At 36.8% G+C, this 19,876-nt stretch overlaps 1 long non-coding RNA gene across 12 annotated transcripts; it reads right to left on the bottom strand.

The window, feature by feature from the left end:
* Positions 1-304: 304 nt before the first annotated feature.
* On the bottom strand, positions 305-19,509 carry LOC107786149 (uncharacterized). 12 transcript variants are annotated; one of them, XR_012696754.1, is made up of 7 exons: positions 19,321-19,507; positions 16,483-16,948; positions 16,222-16,282; positions 15,693-15,737; positions 4,680-4,895; positions 4,271-4,425; positions 3,428-3,969 (listed from the first exon to the last, which is right to left on the bottom strand). It is a non-coding gene; the product is annotated as an uncharacterized LOC107786149 (long non-coding RNA). The 12 variants fall into 12 exon arrangements; XR_012696755.1 differs by having other exon boundaries at positions 16,904-16,948; positions 19,321-19,504; XR_001648067.2 differs by lacking the exon at positions 3,428-3,969 and adding an exon at positions 305-727 and having other exon boundaries at positions 16,222-16,948; positions 19,321-19,508.
* Between the last annotated feature and the right edge of the window lie 367 nt (positions 19,510-19,876).

The following is a 19,876-nucleotide window of genomic DNA, read 5'->3' as shown; positions in this document are numbered from 1 at the left end:
ATGCAACTGTGTCTTTTATTCAAAATAATGCTTTTGAAATATGTGTTTTGAATGTTATACATGTGAGAAATCACATGAGTTTGTCTTTTCTCAAACAGTAATAATTATATTGATAAAAGTCATAAAAGTAGTTCTGGAATATTATCTACGCCTTGAACATTATACATGTGAGATATCACATGAATTTATTTTTTCTCCTTTAACCGATAATAGTTATATTCATAAAGGACAGATTATACATGTGAGATACAACATAAATTTGTTTCTTTCTTAACCGGTAATAATTACAGTCATAAAAGATTGATAATAAATGTGAGATATTATTTGAACATTATACACGTGAGGTATCACATGAAGGTTATACACGTGAGGTATCATTTGAACGTTATACATGTGATCACATGAACGTTAAGCATGTGAGAAAAAATCGAAAAGTATATCCTCTTCTAAACTTAGAGGGACTCTATAAATTCAAGTAATGTTTCTACCTCATTTGTATATTCCACATGAGAAGTGACATAACAAGCTATACTATTGAATTTTTCCAAAATCTCTTTACAACTAGTCATATTTCCTCCATGACTAACCAAACGCCTGTGTCTCACTATACTACTCTCAGTATTAGGGACCACCTTGCACTGAGCATAGAACCTGACCTACGGGACTCTTTTAAACCTTATAAAGCGTCAGGACTGGACGGCCTCCACCCTTTCTTCTACCAAAAGTTCTGGAATGAAACAAAAAATGCCTTAATTAATTTTTGTAAAGAGACTTTTCGAAATAAATCAATGACAGAGGAAATGAACAAAACCTACATCTGTTTAATTCCAAAATGTAAGAGTCCGGAAACAATAAAATAATTTAGACCTATAAGCCTCTGCAACACTGCTTACAAAATTATTAAAAAAACTTTGGTTAATAGAATCAAACCTCTACTCTCAAAAGTCATACACCCCACTCAAACAAGCTTCCTATAAGGGAGAAGAGCATCTGATAATGCCATCATTGTGAACGAAGTAGTGTCCTACTTCAAAAGAACTAAAGGGAAGAAAGGGAAAATGTTAATTAAAATAGACCTGGAAAAAACCTTCGACAAAATAGAATGGTCTTTCGTAAGATTCTCTCTGATATCTTTAAATTTTCCCAAAAATATGATTGCTATTATAATGTCCTGCATTTCGACCACTCAAACTTCAATCCTGATAAACGGGTCTAGTACGGAGTTTTTTAGACCAACAAGGGGGATTAGACAAGGGGATCCCCTATCCCCATACTTTTTCATAATCTGTATGGAAATGCTATCTAGACTGATACATCATGAAATTGACTGCTGCAGATGGACACCCATCAAATTGTCTAATAAAGGACCATAGTTATCTCATCTGTTCTTTGCAGATGACTTAATCTTAATGGCAGAAGCCAACCAGAAAAGCTGTAATTCAATAATAGATACCCTTAATAAATTCTGCAACTATTCGGGACAGTCCATTAATTTTCATAAGTCTAAAATTATGTTCTCCAAAAATACCTCCTCCAGAAACAAGGAATACATCAGCCAATGTTTATCCATGAAACTCTCAAATGAAATAGGGAAATACCTAGGATTCCCAATCCTGAACTCAAACCCATCCAAAAAAGATTTCCAACCTATCATTGATAACCTTAACAGTAAACTGCAAGGATGGAAAGTAAATCTCCTGACCACAGCAGGTAGGACTACCCTAATAAAATCCACTCTTGCAGCAATCCCTAACCATATCATGCAAATATATAGCCTCCCAAAATCTACCCTAAAAACTATCGACACAATACAAAGAAACTTCCTGTGGGGGAGCACATCTGAGAAGAGAAAATGTCACCTTATTAATTGGAACATAGTAACTAGGGACAAAAAAGAAGGAGGTCTGGGGTTGTATAAAGCCAAATGGAAGAACCAATCATTCAATGCAACTCTGGCATGGAGATTTGCAAGAGAAAAACAATCTCTTTGGGTTCAAGTCCTTCAAAACAGATACAACATCAATATGAATCCTTCCAGGTGGAAGGATTTAGAGAAAAAAGGAGGAACTCACATCTGGAAAAATATCTGTATTGGAGGAGAAATCTGCGAAAAGGGCATACACTAGGAAGTAGGGAATGGGGGAATCCATCAACCTCTGGCATGATGCCTGGATCATAGACTCGGGGCCCCTACGTTCCCTCATTCAGGGGCCTCTGCCCCTCAACGAATTAAATTTATCCCTAAGTTCTATTCTAGTGTAGGGATTTTTCAATATCAATACCCTCTCTTTCGAACTACCTAAAACCATCCGTAGGAAAATTTTTAGCACTTATATTAAACAAAGTGAGTCGGCAATAGATAAATTTGCTTGGGAAGAGGGACCTAATGGTTCCTTCTCGACGAAGGCTGCCTACAACATTATCAAAGCCCAGCCTAAAGAAGAAGGAAACTTGACTTACTTTTCGTGGTTATGGAAGCTTGATACTTCAAGCAAAAAAAGGCATTCTTATGGACAGTTGTCCACAACAGGTTACCCACCTCCAAAATGTTACATAATAGGAAAATCATTACCTCCAGCATTTGCAATATTTGCCAAAACGAAGAAGAAGACATGGAACATATGTTCTTTAATTACAGGCACTCAAAACCTATTTGGGACCAATTGGGAATTTCTTACAAATATCCGGATCAACCTCGCAATGAGCTTACTATGCATAACTGGTTAAAACCCCTTTGCCACAATAAATCATCTTTCAACAGATTTTTATCTAAGGCAGATATCCTTCCCTTTACCCTTTGGCACATCTGGATTCACAGAAACAATTTCATCTTTAACAACAAAAAATCTCCCCTTTCCTTAAAAAATATCGTTAAGAGTGCAACGGAATTTAAGTTGTTAACAGAGTCTTTCCAGAGTCCTAACCCCAGGATGACCATCTACATAAAATAGAAGCCACCTGATCGGGGAATTTATAAATTAAACATAGATGGATCTAGCTTAGGCAACCCTGGGAGGGGTGGCATTGGAGGGGTTAGAAGAGACTGGGAAAGCAGCTGGATTATAGGCTTTAACATGTCCATCCCCCACACTACAAACATATACATGGAAGGCCTTGCACTTATACAGGGTTTAAAAATAACAATACAACAAAACATTAGGCGACTAGTGGTTGAAACAGATTGCAATATCTTAGTTAACATGCTTACTAACGACAATAGTCCGTATCAAAATTTGATTATTGATTGCAGATGGATGCTTACTAGAGCAGGCGAGCCTCAGGTCACTCACGTCTTCAGAGAAGCGAATGGAGTGGCTGACGCTATGGCAAAACATGGAAGCAAATCGAACTTTTTTGGAAATCCTATGTTGTACTTCTCCCCGCCCCCTTTTGCTGTTTCTACTTTTGAACTGGACAAGCTAGGAACTTTGTGTCCTAGAAAAGTTCCAATTTGTAATAACTCTTACAACAGGGCGGAATAAATATCTTCATTACCAAAAAAATACATAACAAGCTACAATCTTAATCTTCTTGACTGACTTTTGCTTGTCTTAAAAACATCTTGTGTTCTTTTTCTTACTTTCTTCCAACTATTGCCTATATCAACAACTCAAAATCCACCGCCAATAATCATTAACAAAATCCACCACAAACCAACAATCACATTCAATCATTTATGAGCCAAGGTCTCCTAACCTACAAAGTTAAGAAATTTACTGTGTAGCACTTAATTGTCAGTCTTAAAGTTAAGTACTTTTGACCATATACAAGCAGAGAATATATTCTTCCAAGAGGAGTTATTGGAGCATGCATAAGAAGCTGAGTAATGACTCTAATTCACCTAAAGCTAACCCTCTGATTCTCAAATCTGCTTGTCGAATTCACTATTCCCTATCCCTGGCATAAGTTCTTCAAAATGTGGAAGCGGTTCCATCAAGAGACTAGCTTCCTTCCCACTTTTAGCCGTTCCTAGGATATCAAGAAGAGAAAGCAGAAGTGTGAGGGAAATGTACCAATAGGTTCCTATCCACTCAAATAATCGTGGAAGAACTTCACCTATCTGACCTGAAGAATGCTACCATTAATTTTAGCGAAGGTACGTGATCTGTTTTAACATCTCTCTTCACAGCATTCAGGCTAATATGAAAAAACATATATATGCAGAGCAACTATGGAAAAACCTACTTATGTAACACAGATGATCTCAACATATATGTTGGATATAATCTTTTCTTCCCTTAATTATCAATCTTAAATGCAAGTATAGTACCTGAGGCACAAAATCCTCCGTAAGTAGAATGTTATCAGCTTTAATATCTCTGTGTATAATCCGCCTTTAGCAATTTTCGTGAAGGTAAAGTAGGCCATTTGCTATACCAAAAGTTATTTTGTACCTGGCAGCCCAATCTAGTTTATCCTTTGAGCCTGAAAAGACAAAAAAAAAAAGGCATCCTTTAGTGTATCTTTATTGAGGCGCTTAGCCGCGACAAGATGACCATCAGGCAAACAACTCTTATAAACTTCAGCATACCCTCCTCTGCCAATCAAGTTTTCTGTCAAACAAGGAGATCAACTCTAGGATACACATTTATGCTCAAGAAAAAGTATTAAATATAATCATATGGAAATGTATTAGCCTGAATGCGAAAAACAGAGAGATGCTAAACTAGATTACAAACCTTCGCTAAAATTATTCGTAGCATATTTTTTAGGTCAGATAGGCTGAAGTTCTTCCAGGAGGATTTGAAGTGATAGAAACCTGTTGCTACACTCTCCCTCACACTTCTGCTTTTCCATCTCGATATCCTCGAAACGGCTAAAGGTGGAAAGGTAGGTAGTCTCTTGATGGAGCTTCTCTTCCACATTTTGAAGAATTCGTGCCATGGAGAGGGCATCTGTGAATTTGACAAGCAGAAGTGAGAACATGAGGGTTTAGCTTTAGGAGAATCGGAGCCATTCTCCTGGTTTCTGATGCACGCTTCAATAATTCCTATAGGAGAAGAATCATCATGTTTCTCATTTTCCATCTCAAACGACGTGAGGTCTACAACGACTATTTTCAAGAAGATAATCCATCAGAATCAGAAGAAAAAAGAAACAACTTCTTTGGAATACAACTTATGTCACCTTGAACAGAAACTGAGGAAGAGAGATTCTTATATGCAAAAACTACAACTTTGTTTTCTGAGGTATGTACTGCATCCATAATGATTCTCTTAGCAGTTTTAAATTATCCAAATCATATCAAATCACAAAGAAACAGAATAAGATTTTGCTCTTTCCTCTTATGCTTTCCTGGACTATATTCAAGGAAAATATAATTAATCCCAAAACCAAGAATTCAAATGGATTGCAGGTGGTTAATGCTTGAGGAAGGAAGTTCGGATTTAAAGCATATGTAACATTTCTCAATTTTTTTAAAAGTTTCGAGACACGCTAAGTATAGAAATAAATTATTACCATTTTTATTATTTTTACCTTGCCTATATATATATATAACTGGATATACAATTATGAAAATATTAATAACTTTAATATTATTAATTATTAAAAGTGAGTATCATTAATTATTAGTTAAGTTAAAAAAAAAAAAAAAAAAGCCTAAAAGCCCATAAAAGGGCTAATGGAAAACAAAGGCTCTAAGCCTTAATAAAAACAGAATACCCACGTTTGGGACGAAAGGCTTTTGCCTTAAACAAAAAAAAAACAGAACAGTTCGCTCAACAGAGGCTTCCTAGCACGTAGGCAACAGAAATCCTAGGGTTCTTTACAAATCACTAATTCTCGAATTCAGGTATATAAAATTCCCGTTGTCAATTACTCTACAGTAGTAAGAATAGAATAGTTAATTCTCTTCTTCCTCTATATCAACAATAAATTTCATATTTAGGTGTAGTACTTTAAATTGATTATAATACACCGGTTGTTGTAGAATCGATTGTTTGACTGGTGTCAATTGGATTGGGGCCTACGTATTGGCTTGAGAAGTTTTGAGGTGAGTTGATATAACCCTTTACTAAAGTGGTTTAACTCACAAAAACACGCATACAAGGTGTTTGATGAATTGCTTAAAAGAGTTTATCTTTATTTAATTAGAGCGAGTAAGTACCCATTAATTTAGAATTGTTCTAGCAAAAGTTTAGATGATCTATTATACTATATGTGCTTAAATTTTCAGATTTTTGTGTTGTTCTTATATGCTATTTTCATTGAAAAATTATGAAGAAGAAAGGATCTTTGAAAATATTTTTATATGTTTATTTCATTCTTATGTCATGCTTTACATTTAAGGACACCAATATGAGCATGTACATAATATTCTATAAAGAAAAGATTTAGACTTGAAAAGTCACAAGAAGAAGTTTTAGAAAGAAAAGATTTTGGGGAGTATCCTTTATTCTAAGAAGGGGTCATCGTACAGGCCGAGGGTCCTGACCAGCGTTGACTTCCTGAAACTACTTGTGCCAAAGTAGGGAGCACATGAGCCGAGGGTCTCGTTGCTGAGAATTTACTTAGCCATGCTAAGGTATGATACATGAGCGCTGAGAACCATGAAGCGAGTGGCACCTCGTGGATTGGACCTATTCGATCAGGTTGGGATCGAACCCGTGCCGATCACACGGTGACTGAGACAGAATTAAGTCAGGATAGTTGGAACTCCCAAAGTATAAAGTGAAGTATTTTTTTTTAAAGAAAGAAAAAAGAAAAGAATTTCTTTTAGAATATTCATAAATTGCTACTATGCAATTATTTTAGAATTATTCTTATAAGCTTTATGTTTTACATGCATTTAGAACCTTTGCTCGTAATGTATATGTTATTAAAGTTTCTCCCCCTGTTGTTGAGACTCACTGAGTACAGTGGATGGTACTGACGTTCTCTTTTGGGAACCTACGTTGGTCTGCGGTACAACGTAGGAACCGGATTTGCAGGCGAGCAGGCTACGAGTTAGGACTTCCTTCCCTTCCAGTGATAGTGGTGAGCTCCGCTTTTGTTCGTGGAGTATTCTTAGAGTCATTTTCATTTAGCTATTTCTTTATTTATTTAGAGAACTGGCCAGGAAATCTCATGTCCTGAGCAGTGCGTCAGTTTATCGGTAGAGGCTTCATAGACATAGTCATTGGGTTGAAATTCATATGTTATTTTATAATAACTTAGCAATAATTCAGTAGTTACTATGAATAAAGTTTTGGAGTTAATTTATTTAAATATTTGAATTAATCAAGAGTATTTGGTTAGAGTATTGCTTTGTTGCATATAAAGTGTGGAGCTATAATACATTGAATAAGCAGAGATGGTTCGCTCGATCAGGTTTAGTGATCGAGTGCCGGTCTCGGCTTGTTTAGAAAATGGGTCGTGACAAACTTGGTATCAGAGCCTCAGGTTTATGGAGTCCTAGGGGTCTATGAAGCCGTGTTAGTAGAGTCTTGTTTATGTGTATGAAGCGCGCCATACTTATAAACATGAGGCTACAAGCATTTAGGAAAAATCTTTTTTTTTCATACTTTAGATCGTGCAGTAGAGCCTACCTCTAAGAAATTATCTAATGTATTCTTTTCTCCAAAACTCGCAGAAATGACTCGTACTCGTAACTCTGACACCGACACTCAGGATGCGGCTCAAGAAACTATTGCTACTATTGTGGCTCAAGGCATAACTAAAAAGGCTCGAACTCAGAAAAGGAAGGGTAAATCCACAAGGGGGTTCAAGTACCCCAGGTTGAACATGAAGAAGGGGTGGAGCATGATGAGCAAGTACCTCAGGATCCAACGCCAACCCCAACAGCAGCTCCGACTCAAACAACTATATCCCCAGAGGTGGGTCAGATGTTTAATGCAGTCAACAGTGCTATGGAGATGTTTAAGGCCTTTATGGCCAACCAGAACGAGAAAAGAGATAAGATTCCACCTCAAACAAATAGGCAGAACAATTCTGAGCCCTCAAGAGTGAATGAATTTCTGAAGTTGAGTCCTCAAGTGTTCCATGGTTCTATAGTTGATGAAGATCCAATGTTATGGATGGAGGGTGTTAAGAAAGCCCTCCGAGTGATGAAAGTATTTGATGACAAAGCTGTGGAGTTGGCTGCTTACCAGCTTAGAGATGTGGCTGGCGCTTGGTTTGAGATGTGGGAAAAAGAGAGAGATGAAGATGATGATCCACCTACTTGGGAAGAATTTGAAGAGGCCTTCATGGCTAACTTTATCCCAGAAGAAGATATAGCAGCTAAGGCTACAGAGTTCGAACAACTCACGCAAGGGAATAAAAGTGTGCAAGAGTACTACATGGAATTCATAAGGTTAGCTAAGCATGCTCCTCACATGGTTAAGATAGAAAAAGCAAAGATTCGCAGGTTTGTTGGCAGTTTGGCTTACCACATTAAGGATACGACATCAGCTGCAGCGGTAGGAATGACAGCTTTCTCATCTGTTGTGGGGTTCGCCAAACACTTAGAAAAAGACAGACAACAAAGGAGAGAAGAGAAAGAGCATAACAAGAAATCCCGGACAACGGGCAGGTTTAATGGTACATCCAGCAGAGGCGGAAGGAATTCCTCTAATAAGGAGTCATTAGCACCAGATCAGTTCAGTCATCAGTCAGGTGGTGGGTCTTCCTTCAGACATACTCAGAGTAATGGAAATCAGTCTCGCCAGAATCAGAATTTTAGGACATCATCCTCACATAGCCAGAGTCATGCTGAGCAACATTCACACCAGCAAAGTCTTTGTGGAACATGTAAGCGGCAACATTCAGGTCAGTGCAAGCTCGGGTTTCATGGTTGCTACCATTGTGGAGACATTGGTCATATAAAGGCCAACTGCCCAAAGTTGCAACGTAATTTCAGTGGTGGATCAACTCGTCCTTCTAGTTCCTCAGCTACTGCAGTTGCACCACCTCAGGCTCGTGGTTCTCATAATCAGTCCGGGCATGGAGCAGGCAGAGGTGCAGACCGAGTTACTCAGGGAGGGGGACAACCCCGTTTATTTGCTACACTTGATCGTCAGAGTGCAGAGGCATCTGCAGAAGTTATTACAGGTATACTTTTAGTCTGCTCACATAATGCTTATGCCATAATGGATCCAGGTTCAACATTTTCATATGTGACTCCATACTTTGCAATTAACCTCGGACTAGAACCTGAACAACTTAGTGAGCCATTCCTAGTATCTACTCCAGTTGGCGAGTCAGTGAAAGTCACCAGAGTCTATAGAGGCTGTACAGTTTCAGTCCAAGGTCGCAACACCAAAGCTAATCTCATAGAGTTAGAAATGGTGGATTTTGATGTGATCATGGGTATGGATTGGTTGTCTTCCTGCTATGCCATGTTAGATTGTCATGCCAAGATAGTCAGGTTCCAATTTCCAAATGAAGAAGTCTTAGAGTGGAAGGGTAGTTCAGCATCGCTTGTAGGTAAGTTTATTTCTTATCTTAAGGCACAACGAATGATCGGTAAGGGGTGTCTCGCCTATTTGGCTCACATTATTAATCCAGAATCAGAACCACCAGCTCTTCAGTCAGTGCCAATTGTTAGAGAATTTCCAGAAGTTTTCCCAGATGACCTTCCCGGACTTCCTCCCGAAAGAATCATAGACTTTGGCATTGATCTCATGTCAGGCACTCAGCCCATATCTATACCTCCCTATAGGATGGCTCCAGCAGAACTTAATGAGTTGAGAGAACAGTTGAAAGACCTTCTTGACAAGGGCTTCATCAGGCCGAGTGTTTCACCGTGGGGTGCCCCGGTCCTGTTTGTCAAAAAGAAAGATGGGTCTCTCAGAATGTGTGTCCACTATCGGCAGTTGAATAAAGTTACCATTAAGAACAAGTACCCACTGCCAAGAATTGATAATTTATTTGATCAACTTCAGGGTGCAAAGTACTTTTCAAAAATAGACTTGAGGTCGGGATACCATCAGTTGAGAATCAGAAAGGAGGATATATCTAAAACAGCCTTTAGAACTCGCTACGGGCACTATGAATTTCTAGTAATGTCCTTCGGGTTGACAAATGCTCCAGCTGCATTCATGGACCTCATGAACAGAGTTTTCAAGCCATTCTTGGATACCTTTATTATCGTGTTTATAGACGATATTTTGGTATACTCTAAGAGCAAGGAAGAACATGCAGAACACCTTAGAATAGCCTTGCAGACCTTGAAGGAGAATGAGCTTTATGCCAAGTTTTCAAAATGTGAGTTCTGGTTGCAGTCAGTAGCATTCTTAGGCCACGTGGTATCTAGTGAAGGAATAAAAGTAGACCCTCAGAAGACAGAAGCAGTCAAGAACTGGCCCAGGCCGACAACGCCAACCGAAATCAGGAGTTTCTTGGGGTTAGCTGGCTACTATAGAAGGTTTGTAGAGGGGTTTTCCTCACTTGCAGCTCCATTAACTAAGTTGACTCAGAAAGCAGTTAAGTTCCAATGGTCAGACGCTTGTGAGCAGAGTTTTCAAGAGTTAAAGAAGAGGTTGACCACTGCACCTGTGCTAACCTTGCCAACAGGTTCGGGTGGGTTCACAGTGTATTGTGATGCCTCCAGAGTGGGCCTTGGTTGTGTTCTTATGCAAAATGGAAAAGTTATTGCTTATGCTTCCAGGCAGTTAAAGAATCATGAAAAGAACTACCCCACACACGACTTGGAGCTTGCAGCAGTGGTGTTTGCATTAAAAATATGGCGACACTACCTTTATGGTGAGCATTCTGAAGTGTTTACAGATCACAAAAGCCTCCAGTACATTTTCAAGCAAAAAGAACTAAATTTGAGACAGAGAAGGTGGCTCGAGCTATTGAAGGATTATGACATCAATATCCTTTATCACCCGGGCAAAGCTAATGTGGTAGCAGATGCACTTAGTAGGAAGTCAATGGGTGTCTTGGCCCATCTTGCAGTACAAAGGCGATCTTTGGGTCGAGAAATTCAAAAACTAGCAAATGATGGAATTAGATTGGATGAGACCGAAGAAGGTGACATAACTGCTTATGCCTTAGCGCAATCCTCCCTTGTTGCGCATGTTAAGGCTAAGCAAGACGAAGATCCGTACTTAGTGAAATTAAAAGGAGTCAGAAGCAAAGAAATCACTGCTTTCACTCTAGGAAGTGACGAAGTTTTGAAGTTGAATGATCGGTTATGTGTGCCTGATGTAGATGGTCTTAGGAAGGCCATAATGGAGGAGGCTCACAGTTCGAGATACTCTATCCACCCAGGTGCTACCAAAATGTATCTAGATTTGAAAGAGTTGTATTGGTGGAAAGGCATGAAGAAACAAGTAGCAGATCATGTGGCTAAATGTTTAAATTGTCAGCAAGTCAAAGCCGAGCATCAGAGGCCTGGTGGCCTAGCTCAAGATATAGAGATACCACAGTGGAAGTGGGAGATGATTAATATGGATTTCGTAGTAGGTCTACCTCGCACATACCGTAAACATGATTCAATTTGGGTTATTGTAGACCGACTGACAAAGTCCGCGCATTTCCTACCAGTAAAGACGACAGACTCCGCAGAGCAGTATGCGCGGTTGTACATAAAAGAAATAGTCCGATTGCATGGTACTCCAGTTTCAATCATATCTGACAGAGGCCCTCAGTTCACGACAAATTTTTGGCAGGCATTTCAGAAAAGATTAGGTACCAAGGTCAATTTAAGCACCGCTTTTCATCCACAGACCGATGGCCAGGCAGAAAGGACCATTCAGACTCTCGAAGATATGATGCGTGCGTGTGTTATAGATTTTGGAGGTAATTGGGATGATCACTTGCCACTTATAGAATTTGCTTACAATAACAGCTACCAGGCCAGCATTGGTATGGCTCCTTATGAAGCATTGTATGGGCGGAGATGTAGGTCTCCGGTGGGTTGGTTTGAACCAGCAGAGGTGCCGTTGATTGGTCCAGAGTTTGTTTGTGAGGCCTTGGAGAAAGTTCAGCTAATTAGAGAAAGACTTAAAGCGGCACAGAGTCGTCAAAAGTCTTATTCTGACAAGAGGCATCGTGAGTTAGAGTTCATGGTTGGTGATAAGGTGTTTCTGAAAGTTTCACCAATGAAAGGAGTTATGAGGTTTGGTAAGAAAGGGACACTTAGCCCTAGATTTATCGGACCTTATGAAATTCTAGAAAAGAAAGGAAACGTGGCTTATAAGCTAGCGCTACCCGTTGAGTTGTCCTCTGTTCATCCTGTCTTTCATGTGTCTATGCTTAGAAAGTACATCCATGATGAGTCGCATATAATACCTGTCGATACCATAGAAATTAAGGAAGGCCTGACTTATGAAGAGGTACCTATAGAAATTCTCGATAGGCAAGTAAGAAAGTTAAGAACAAAAGAATTAGCATCGGTAAAAGTTTTGTGGAGTAATCATGATTCAAAAGAAGCTACGTGGGAGGTCGAGGAAGATATGAGGAAGAAGTATCCTTATTTATTTGAGTAACAAGGTATGTGAACCTAGGTTTGACTTGACATTTATATTTCATTTATTAATACAAGTTAGCAAGTGTTTATGTCCTTCTTAGATTATACTTAGTTGTTGTAGTAATTTAGTTTATGCCATAGTATATTTAATTTATTAAAGTGATTTACTTGTGCTAGAGTTGTTGTGCTTTAGATAATTGTTAGTTATTGTGGTACCTCCTTGCCGGAGCGTGAGTACTTAATTTATGGGTTGTGTATGGTGCCTATGAATGGCCTGTTATGGTATATTTGGTTGTTGTTGGTGTAGTTGTGATATTTGTGACAGGGATATTTTTTGGATAGTCCAATTTACAAGGGAAACTCTGCCGAAATTTTTGAAAATTTAGGGAGTTAGCCAAAATTTTGAGTCCCTTAGAAGAATGAGTAGTGGTAAGAAAACTTAAGAGGTTCAAAGACCTAAAGGATGGTTGTTAGCTTAAGAATAAGGCCATAGCAACATTCGAGGACGAATGTTTTTAAGGAGGGAAGATTGTAACATTTCTCAATTTTTTTAAAAGTTTCGAGACACGCTAAGTATAGAAATAAATTATTACCATTTTTATTATTTTTACCTTGCCTATATATATATAATTGGATATACAATTATGAAAAGATTAATAATTTTAATATTATTAATTATTAAAAGTGAGTATCATTAATTATTAGTTAAGTTAAAAAAAAAAAAAAAAGCCTAAAAGCCCATAAAAGGGCTAATGGAAAACAAAGGCTCTAAGCCTTAATAAAAACAGAATACCCACGTTCTGTCATTCACCCAAAAGGGACGAAAGGCTTTTGCCTTAAACAAAAAAAAAACAGAACAGTTCGCTCAACAGAGGCTTCCTAGCACGCAGGCAACAGAAATCCTAGGGTTCTTTACAAATCACTAATTCTCGAACTTAGGTATATAATATTCCTGTTGTCAATTACTCTACAGTAGTAAGAATAGAATAGTTAATTCCCTTCTTCCTCTATATCAACAATAAATTTCATATTTAGGTGTAGTACTTTAAATTGATTATAATACATCGGTTGTTGTAGAATCGATTGTTTGACTGGTGTCAATTGGATTGGGGCCTACGTATTGGCTTGAGAAGTTTTGAGGTGAGTTGATATAACCCTTTACTAAAGTGGTTTAACTCACAAAAGCACGCATACAAGGTGTTTGATGAATTGCTTAAAAGAGTTTATCTTTATTTAATTAGAGCGAGTAAGTACCCATTAATTTAGAATTGTTCTAGCAAAAGTTTAGATGATCTATTATACTATATGTGCTTAAATTTTCAGATTTTTGTGTTGTTCTTATATGCTATTTTCATTGAAAAATTATGAAGAAGAAAGGATCTTTGAAAATATTTTTATATGTTTATTTCATTCTTATGTCATGCTTTACATTTAAGGACACCAATATGAGCATGTACATAATATTCTATAAAGAAAAGATTTAGACTTGAAAAGTCACAAGAAGAAGTTTTAGAAAGAAAAGATTTTGGGGAGTATCCTTTATTCTAAGAAGGGGTCATCGTACAGGCCGAGGGTCCTGACCAAGGCGTTGACTTCCTGAAACTACTTGTGCAGCACGTGAGCCGAGGGGCTCGTTGCTGAGAATTTACTTAGCCATGCTAAGGTATGATACATGAGCGCTGAGAACCATGAAGCGAGTGGCACCTCGTGGATTGGACCTATTCGATCAGGTTGGGATCGAACCCGTGCCGATCACACGGTGACTGAGACAGAATTAAGTCAGGATAGTTGGAACTCCCAAAGTATAAAGTGAAGTATTTTTTTTTTTAAAGAAAGAAAAAAGAAAAGAATTTCTTTTAGAATATTCATAAATTGCTACTATGCAATTATTTTAGAATTATTCTTATAAGCTTTATGTTTTACATGCATTTAGAACCTTTGCTCGTAATGTATATGTTATTAAAGTTTCTCCCCCTGTTGTTGAGACTCACTGAGTACAGTGGATGGTACTGACGTTCTCTTTTAGGAACCTACGTTGGTCTGCGGTACAACGTAGGAACCGGATTTGCAGGCGAGCAGGCTACGAGTTAGGACTTCCTTCCCTTCCAGTGATAGTGGTGAGCTCCGCTTTTGTTCGTGGAGTATTCTTAGAGTCATTTTCATTTAGCTATTTCTTTATTTATTTAGAGAACTGGCCAGGAAATCTCATGTCCTGAGCAGTGCGTCAGTTTATCGGTAGAGGCTTCATAGACATAGTCATTGGGTTGAAATTCATATGTTATTTTATAATAACTTAGCAATAATTCAGTAGTTACTATGAATAAAGTTTTGGAGTTGATTTATTTAAATATTTGAATTAATCAAGAGTATTTGGTTAGAGTATTGCTTTGTTGCATATAAAGTGTGGAGCTATAATACATTGAATAAGCAGAGATGGTTCGCTCGATCAGGTTTAGTGATCGAGTGCCGGTCTCGGCTTGTTTAGAAAATGGGTCGTGACAAACTTGGTATCAGAGCCTCAGGCTAGCGAATGACTAGCAAAGCATGGAAGTAATTTGGAAGTTTTTGAAAGCTTAATGTTCTATGATGTACCCTTTTTCTTGCTTTCTTATGAAAATGATTGAATAGGAATTATGTGTCCTAGACAAATCAAACTATGCACCTAAGTTGCTCGGACATGGGTGTGGGTGTCCGACACGGGTGCGAATCTAGAGGTCGGATCCTTCGAGATGTAAATTCTAAGATTCGAGGATATGGATCCTCGTACGGATACGGGTGTGGGGATCCGGCTAAAAATAATTTAAAAATAAAAATATATAAAATATCTCTAAATTATGAGAAATTTTATGGAATACTTACGTATAGCATGTAAAGTATGAATTTTTTTTTCTTCTCAAATTGTAGATAAGTAAATGATTGATTTACCAGATAAAGTATGCTATTTTCTTCAAATTTACCCAAGTTTTGGTTCTTATTTCGGGAAACAAATTGTATCTCGTCTCGAATGTTTTCGTCTGTTGTGGTCAAAGTACCCAAAATTGTTTGACCATATCCGATACGGATCCCATACCCACACCCATATTAGTGTTGTATCGATACGGGTGTGGCACCTAAACTGTCATGTCGGAGCAACTTAGCTATGCACTGTAGCAAACTTTAGCAGCAATAATATTAGTTTCTTTTTTACCAAAAAAAAAAAACCTTCAAAAATTCCTGATTTCACATAAACAAACACAAGGAAATTAAAATTTGTACTTCAATAAGCAATATTGAATAGCCTAATGAAACTTACTTATTTAAGCACCACACAAGATGTACTTTAATTTACAACCATGACCTGTGAAAAAATCATATCCAGTCAGCTTATACTAAAAAAGATTACCAAAAATAACCCTCTACTGAAGGCGGCTCTAGGATTCCAAGCATATGGGTTCGTAATTCTAATCGTTTTAAGTTATTGGGTTCTAAATTAATAATTTGTATATATTCAATAGATTTTTTAAGACAAATACAGGGAATGGACCGAAGCTACTGGGTTTGGCCGAACCCGCTCCTGGCACTCTAGTTCCGCCCCTGCCCTACCCAATCACACCTGGAAAAGAACCCACACTCCCTACCCGGGGGAGCACCCAATACACCGGCAACTCCGATCATATGAAATGGGTTCAAGGTCCAATTATGAAACCTCCTCCCCACCCCCCACCCCCCCCCCCCCCCAAAAAAAAAGAATACAGAGTACAGGCTAAGAACAATAGGGCCCTAAGGAAACAAAGACAAAGATTATTTATTATTTTTTCGTAGATGAGTGAAATGTAGGGTACCTGATAAAATAGTCAAGTTGCATGCAAGTTGGTATGGTCACCACCTTTATCCAGAAAAGTCCTATAAAATACAAAAGCAAAGACAATTGCTCTATAAAATACAAAAGCAAAGACAATTGCTCTATATAAGCACGAAAACTTATTATTTTCTCCTTCTCTGCATCATAAACAAGAAAAAGAAAATATCTATGATCTAATAATCATAAAACAGGGAAAATGCAGTTGAAAAATAAAAAAGAATAGAAGAAACAAGGAACTCACAAAATATTTTATGAGCCTTAATCATCAGCAAGCATGAAACAGAGAGTCCAAGGGAAGATTATAAGAAGAGCAATTGAATAGAGGACAAAATCCAACGTAACAATACCAATGTGGACCGATACTGCATTACTAGCTAGATCCATGTTTAAAGTCAAAAGCGAAAACAACCTTAACAACTGTTTGTTAGCAAGTAACTAGTAGTGGTTGCCCGTGCGAACAGTAAAATTGATGTGTGCTTTGAAAAATAAAAATTTGCTGGATTATTAGAATAAACAAACAATTGTACTGAATAAAAATTTTTAACATCATATACATCTGCAAAAGCCCTTGAAAGGAACTCAGAAATGCTATTGAAAAGCTATTGAGTTTTATATTTTAAATTGATAAACAAAAGGATTGCAAAGTAGTCCTCAGATGTTACATTGTCCGGCTGAGCACACCAAGAATTTCCCCTTCTTTCTCAGTTCTATTAGTCAAACATCAAACAATGAAATTCTGGTTAGTAGGCAACCAAAAGGCTATACTACAACATGAAAAGGAGTTTCTACTACAAAAATAGAAAGTTCTAACTTGTTATGAACAATAAAACTGGATTGAAGTGCAATATTCTTATCAGCTGCGAGCAATGGTACTCTATGTGTATTATGAATCTATAAAGGGCATGTATCAAATATTTATTGATCATAAATTATGCCTTAATTGTTTGTCCAAGTTCTCATTTTTATCAATCTCGAAAACTGATGCACTCTAAGCAATTACAACCTTTATAACAACTATGTGTGAACCCTGAATTTATCAGTCCAATTATCTGTAACTCAACCTAATGAAAGAGAATCATTTACCAAGTTATTCGCCTTTTTCACTATACAAAACTATAACACTTATATATACAATTTTGGATCCAAAGTTTTTAGCGCATTTGAGAATTCTTCAATTTAATGTAATTTGGCTCCCAGAATACATGTGTAAAACCCCTTAAGAATCTTGTTTTCCATTGTATAAAGATATATCAAAATAATGAGGTAACAAACTGCATAGGCAAAAGTGAAAATGAAAGAAAGAAAGAACGAAAAATTCAAGCATTAGAGGAAAAAAGAGAAGCTGTAACACATGAATAACACAAAATTCTGGTCAAAGTTGCACTAACGTGAGAAGTGATACATTGATAGAAAGTAGTACTTAAAGAGTTACAGTTCACATAAACTTTATGCATACTTCTTTCTTTCACTTTACATTTTATTTGTTTGCTCATGGAAGTAAGGCATTTCACATGTAACATCTTCCTTTGACTTTCTCAATTGTTATACTAACAATTATGGCCTGGCAAGTATACACGACAAAAGTTATTTGATATATCTGTAAAGAGTCCTTATCTTTTCATAACATATTTAAAGTGCCATAAAGAAAGGACCTTAACTTTGCTATGCCAGACTAACACATTTCTTATAAAATCAAAATAGAATGTTAGCTAAACAAACTTTCTCCAACAATAAGAAGCATGTAAGTGAGTATTGAAGTACATCAATAAAGAGAGGGGAATTGTGACAAATTCTCTATTTGCTTCACATTATGGAATCAATAATCAAACCAGTCTCAAGTTTCCCAACACTATAGCAAAAAGTTTAATCTAGTTTATATGATTTAAACACCGAAATAACTTTTAAAACTTACCACTCAAATCTTTTGATAACCTGAAAAATTCACTATTTTTGAGCTTGACATCTCAGCTCGCCTCTCTACCTCTTCCACTTGAATGTATACTATTGTTATCAAATTCAGATCTCAAACCCAAAGCTTTCTACCCGATTTATACATCAGGAAAGTGTATTATTTGAATATTGATGGTGTTTCCTTTTTTATCCAACTCTTTTAATTGGTAGATGGGACAAAAATAATTATTTTCTCTCAGATATATTTGTGCATATCTACCGCGACGTCACAAATTTCGATTAACAATTCAATGTTCCTCAATCTTTTAAGGTCTACGCAGCAAATCTATAGTATCCTCGTTTCCGGATATGCATGTTGCAAGTATTGCAAGTTGTTTACAATTTTACAAATTAATCTGTAAGTTGATATAAATCCTAAAACCAATATGGTATATTTAATTCTCTTTTTAACACAAATAAAGTTAGGTAAATAGTAGACATATTCTAATGGAAATGCAGATGGCAACAAATGACATATATGTAAATCATATGATACAACTAATAAGAACTTAACAATGTAGCATTTGAGTTGTTAAATGATAGATCAGAATGTTGTGGAGAATATGTTGAAAAAGAAATAAAATAAAATATAGTTAGTGGTTTCACTTATATGATCAAATTCTTTGAATTTGCACAATGCAGTAGTACTAAAAGTCATTTATATGAACCTGATGTCGCACAAAGATACGTAAGCCAGAATACATAACGCTTATACAGAGGAAACAACTAAATTCATGGAGAAATCTTACTACATGTCAATGTGCGCTAATAAACTTATAGCTATAACTATCAAAAGTAATCTCTAATACCAGGCGCTTTTAAGATTATCTTGCAGAGGTTTTAATTTCAGCTTCTCATATTTCTGTGAGAAATTATATTTAAAAAGAAAGAAAAACAAAAATCTAACAGAAGGCAAGCAAATGAGAAAAAGTTTAAGACAATTAGTGGCTTTGGCATATTATTAAACACTCTCGGTGCATAAGTGTGTAAATCTGATACAACTAACGCCATGAGTGTGAAAATCAAGCAAAAATTCCAAAAAAACTGAGGAAGTATCAGATACCCATTAAAATCTCATTAACAATAACAATGTGCATTAAAATAGAAATAAGATCATAGGAAAACTTACCAGCAAAGACAGGCATGCAATATATGTCTTGTTTAGTTATCTTTGTTCCATCGTTTAAGGAAGGACAAAAAATGAAAGCAAAAGAAAATTTACAGAGCAATAATGCCCTGAAGAACCAAGAAAGAATTAGAAACATCGAAATGAAGTGGAATAGAAGACAGGTGTCGCAGAGAGAAAAAAAAAGGCTAACATGTGTCGGTGACATGAGGAAAACCTAAAAGACAGTAATTAAAAATGAAAGTACCAGAAAGCCCATGACAGACATTCATAATTACTAAGTTGCCCTGTTCGTACACCCCAACTCCCGTTTCTAAATAATACTCCCTCCGATCCAAAATAAGTGATTTTTTGGCTTTTTTTCTTGTGATCCAAAATAAGTGATTTTTTCAGATTTCAACAATGAATTAATTATTTTTTTCCTACATTGCCTTTGGAGTAATTAATGATGAAGTATGTGTTAGGAATATTTAATTGAAGAAATAGTAAAGGCTAATATGGTCAATTTCATTACTAATTAATGTTAAAAGGTGAATTTCTTAATATGTGTGAAAACAAC

Source organism: Nicotiana tabacum, chromosome 11 (genome assembly GCF_000715075.1).
Source record: "Nicotiana tabacum cultivar K326 chromosome 11, ASM71507v2, whole genome shotgun sequence".
Taxonomy (NCBI): domain Eukaryota; kingdom Viridiplantae; phylum Streptophyta; class Magnoliopsida; order Solanales; family Solanaceae; genus Nicotiana; species Nicotiana tabacum.
Note: the sequence above shows the minus strand (reverse complement) of the source record. Positions and strands in the feature narration are given on the sequence as shown.